The following is a 5,068-nucleotide window of genomic DNA, read 5'->3' as shown; positions in this document are numbered from 1 at the left end:
GCAGGTAGATGGAAAAGTAACTTTATTTTTATGGTAAAATTTATTTATTGTATATTTAGTTTTTATTCTTGGTCGCGTGTTAGCTTCACTGCTTGATTCCTGAATACTTTTAATAAAAAAAACAGTTTCTGCATATTATATATTTCCGTCTGCTACCGACTTAAATCGCAACGCTAAAAGTGTGCGTATTAAAAAAAGCACAATATTCTATGTACAAGAACACGTTATATGAACATTTTAATAATAGTTTAAAAAATGTAAGTAAACCTCCTTTTTTTTCAATAACAATGTTATCATATCTATACAGGCGCACACTCTAAGCAAACAACGAATTTCACGACGTGGAGGTTTCGATCGGTTGTCTTAAGCGTCTAATCCGCGCATGCGCACAAGAGAATTTCATTAAGAAAGTGTAACTGTGAATTTCCAAGCAAGTTTTATTTGTGTTTTTATATGAATTTGAGGATACCGACATTAAACTTAATGATTTTATAATGTACATATTGAAAAAATAAAATAATATTAAAAAAACAAACGTATTATTTTTTAATTTTATCATTAATATTGTATAGAAATAACTTGTGGGTGCTGCAGTCCCACAGCTCCATGCACGAGCCGCCACTGCAAATGTTAAGCAAAAAATAAATAATTAGGCACAAATCCCACTCACAAAATGGAGGCGAGGCTGTGTACGTATTTATTTCTTAAAGGCTTATCCATAGCTAACGTTTTTACACGTAACAATCACTCCAGGGACTGTCCTATTTACTTGAATCAAATCAATGAGTTTTATATAATAGAAAAGATTATGTTCAATGCAAAGGTTACTGATATGGACATGCAGATTAGATACAATCAGAACGGGTGAATAGAAGTGGATGATAAACTGATCTGGAAAAATCGCTTGTTTTGTGGCGCGTACAGAGATGGACGATTAGAGAAAAGGGAAACTAAGAGGCTTTTGCACAACGTCGGTGAGAGTTGTAGACCTACGGACCAGAATTAGGTTCTTTACTTATCAGTAGAAGGATATCTGATATTGATTGAATGATCGGGGTTAGCGCATATGCAGACCCTACACTTAGAAATAATGCACCAGAATCGTACACATTTTGGCCAATCGCAAAGGTCAACCCAACCGCAGTGAAATGGAAGGGTCTCACTCTGGAGAAACGACTTTATTGATCGCCGTAACCTCGATGCCAGGTAAGTATACTTATTATATTTAGCCTTTTGTCCCCGGCCTTGGCATTATCTATTGCCAAGGCCTCATTTGGGGGTACGAAAAAAGCTTAGGCACTAAGGCCAGTAAGGGGGAGTGGGGAAAAAAGGGAGTCTTTTCTAGTCCTTAGCTAGACTTGCGTAAGATAGCAAGTACTTTATTATAAAACCTACACTAGAGTTTCTATCACGCACTCTTCTGCCTAACATTCTTACCAGGACCTACTTAAAATAACAGCTCCCCAGCTTACGGGATGGCAGGCGACATCACACTGTGAAGAAAAAAGCATAAAAAACATATAATAATATTTACACGTAACTTAAAAGAAAAATATATTTACAAACTAAAGGGTATTTTTTTTTTGTAATGGGGGTGAGATGATGGGGAGGGGGGCAAACTAGAATACACCCAAAAAGAAAGAAAAAGAAAACAAATTAACAAAATGCCTATGGGGGCGGGTTAGTAAGGGGACGCTCCCTACCTATTTGCTGGTCTGTCGTATGAAACGCCCACTGTCTTCCGATCCTCTTCCCCCGGGGGGAAAGGGTGAAAGCAAGCAGGTCGTTCCCAAAGGGGAGTGGAGGAACTAGGGACATGTATAAAAAATAAATTAGGGTCGGGGACAATAGGGATGGATGGCGTCTTCCAAGATAAAGTACGTAATGGGCGAAATAGGCCTGGGACAAAATAAAACAAGTGGACTTTTGGGCATCTTTGGAAGCTCTCCTAGTGCCAATCTATCAAAAAAATAAAAAGCTATGGGAACAGGATCCACACGCATACTACCCTAACCTAGGCCCTATAAAAAGGACAAGCTATCCACTCTTGGTGGTTACTTACCTATCTAGCCTTAAACCTACCCAATATTATAAGGTGAACCTTATATTACTTGTCTTGATGGGGCTGGGTTCCGAGAAAAAAGAAACCTCAGCACCCCAGGACCAATACCACTAGGGCGGAAACACGAACTGAAATCTAGCGCCTCGTCGGATGCACAAACTAGTGTTGTGCACCCATCTCCTATCAAAGGCGATGTGGTGCAATCTTTTCCAATCACATCTGATTTTCGTTTTAAGTTGATGCTTAAAACGAACAACCAGATCCTGATCAGAAACAGATTGCTCCCTATAGACAATGTCCAGGTGTGAAACCCACGTCACTAACCTAGCCACCGCTAGGATCGCTAGAAACACCGCCCATTTCTCCCTGTCAAACGGCGGATCCACATTGTCGACTACGTACGCCAAATAAAGTGGCACCGACCGTTCAGGGTCAATGCGAGCCGTTACCCCTTCGACATACTCCCAGAGACTCCGCACCCCACTGCAAAGAAAGAATGCGTGTTCTCTCGTCTCCTCCTCTTCTTCATCATTGCAGCGTGGGCACGGGGGATAGTAGTAATCCCTATCCCAATCATCCCTGGCTAGTTTGCCAAAGAGTGGCAGCGCGTCCCGGACTAGCCTCCACGTAAGTGAGAACTCTGCGTTGTTAATATAGCTACTGGCAGGCGCCCAACTCCGCAGCGAGAGAACTTCCCCCCTCGACAGATATAGCCGCTCCACCAGCGGGTCTTTTGCAGTCCCCTCCACTAAATCCCTATATAGCCTCCACCTAGGCCGTGCAAGGTCACTGGACCCCGGCAATGCCCTAAGGGCAGCTCGGCATTCGGTCAGGAAACACCTTTCCCCCGCCGGTATTCTGCGACCTTCAGCGGCAGGGTTGGATATAAGCCGTGGAAAGCTTGCTCCACGACTGGTACCCAGGGCGTTTCTTCCATCAGTGTCCGACTCAGGAACGCCAATCTTTCTGCGTGCTTGTGACTTTGCAGATCAGGCATCCCCAAGCCTCCCTCGCTAAGCTTCTGTGTACAGACCTGTCTGCGGACATACGGCTTTTCTCCCTTCCAAAGAATTTTGAAAAGGAGACGCTCTAAAGTCTTACAGCGGTCCGCAGGCAGGGGAAGAACAGATAAATGGTAAAGGATCAGCGGAAACACGTATGTAGCACATGCCTCCGCGCGACCCTTCAAGGACAATTTCCTCCGAATCCAAGTCCTTAATGACGACTCGACCTTAGTCTGTACTTTCGACCAATTATTGTCCAGCTGGAGGTCCGGCCCGAACTACACACTGAGGATCTTTACTGGGCGATCTGTCCAGCCGAACGCGCCTGGAAGCGAGTTTACCCCGGTCCAGGCGCCCAACTGCAGGCCAACGGACTTGCTGCGATTGATCACGGCCCCTGTGACAACTTCGTACTCAGCGATCGCCTCTATCACCGCTTTAATATCGATCCGTCGTGGTCATCGGCGTACGCGGACACCCTGGCAACTTTGCCGCCAGGCAGAGCTATTCCGCGTAGGACTGGTCTCGCCGCCTCGTCCCTTAATTTGTGAAGGAAGGACTCCAACGCCAGGACATAAAGCAGAGGCGACAGCGGGCAACCCTGCCGCACCGACCGGGAGACCCCAAAGGACTCCGACAACCTACCATTAACTTGCACCACCACCGCGGGATCACGATACAGGGCGGAGATCCACTTGCGGAAGTCCGGACCAAAGCCGGCGGTTTCCACAACAGCCCTCAGGAACCCATGGTCCACCCTGTCGAACGCCTTGGACTGATCTAAATTGATCAGCGCGGCTTCTGTGTCGTCTTCTACCCCCTCTAAGATCGTGCGAATCAAGTGCAGATTGTTTTGAATCGATCGACCCTTCACAGTGTAGTTCTGATCCGGTTTGATCAACTCGCCGATAACAACCTGAAGTCGGTTCGAAAGAACGCAGGACAAAATCTGGAAATCTGTGTTAAGCAGAGTGATGGGTCTATAGTAGTCTAGATTCCCCCCTCCATGTTGGTTCCCCTTCTTCAGAATCGTGACCACTCCTTTGGTTACCTGCCTCGAGATCGAGTCCTGGGCAAACCAGTGGTTAAACACGCCCGTCAAAAGGGGCACAAACATGGGCGACAGCCTCAAGAACAGTTCGTAAGGTAAACCATCGAGCCCCGGAGATTTGTTGTGACCAACCTGCTTCAACGCAGTAATGACCTCACGCTCCGTAACCATCCCCTCCCAGCTAGCCGCTCGGGCCGCAGTAAGGCGGGGCGAGCCAGCTAAATAGCTGCCAAACTCCTGGCCGCAGAGTCTGGGTAGTTTGGTGAAGCGCTCCTCCAAATGTTGCCGAAACCCATTGCAGATCTCCCGTGTCGACACGAGAGAGCGCCCTCCCAGGTTATTCACCTCCCGAATGTACCCATCCGAGCCGCGTCTTAGGGCGGCCTTACGCTCAACATCGTCAACGTTCACGGCTTCGTTGGAGACTCTTTTTAACCTAGCCCTAACTACCTGACCTTCATATCGCTCGCTAGCCAAGCGATTGAGGTCCTCCATAACTAGAGCTAGTTCAAGGAAATCCCCCCTGCCACCGTCCGGGTCAATCTATCCTCTAAGTGCCTTTTGGTCCCAGCCCTAGTTAACGCAAGGCGTTGGCTGTATTGGACACAAAAGCGCCTAATGGTAGCCTTAAGATTAACCCACCATCTACTCCCAGTAACCGCCCCCACTAATTCCCTCTGAATTAGTGACATCAGCTTCTCGCGGAAGTCGATCGACTCCAATAAGGAGACGTTCATTTTCCAGTAACCAGCCAACCTATGCCTATTACCTAGTTTCAAACGGGCCAACACGAGTTTGTGGTCCGAATGACCTAACCAGTGGAACGTGGGACAAGATAGAAAATCTATATCGCCCCATTTAATTAACATCCTGTCCAAGTATTTACTTGGACCGGCGGCCGAGCTAGATTGCCACGTCCACATCTCCCTCCCGGGGTGATCCAGACGGAAC

General features: G+C 47.0%; 1 non-coding gene across 1 annotated transcript; it reads right to left on the bottom strand.

The window, feature by feature from the left end:
- Positions 1-1,051: 1,051 nt before the first annotated feature.
- On the bottom strand, positions 1,052-1,214 carry LOC145271659 (U1 spliceosomal RNA). Its single transcript, XR_013866061.1, has one exon. It is a non-coding gene; the product is annotated as a U1 spliceosomal RNA (small nuclear RNA).
- Between the last annotated feature and the right edge of the window lie 3,854 nt (positions 1,215-5,068).

The sequence above is a fragment of the Euprymna scolopes genome, chromosome 46 (genome assembly GCF_053919585.1).
Source record: "Euprymna scolopes isolate OS-2025 chromosome 46, ASM5391958v1, whole genome shotgun sequence".
In the NCBI taxonomy this organism is placed as follows: domain Eukaryota; kingdom Metazoa; phylum Mollusca; class Cephalopoda; order Sepiida; family Sepiolidae; genus Euprymna; species Euprymna scolopes.
Note: the sequence above shows the minus strand (reverse complement) of the source record. Positions and strands in the feature narration are given on the sequence as shown.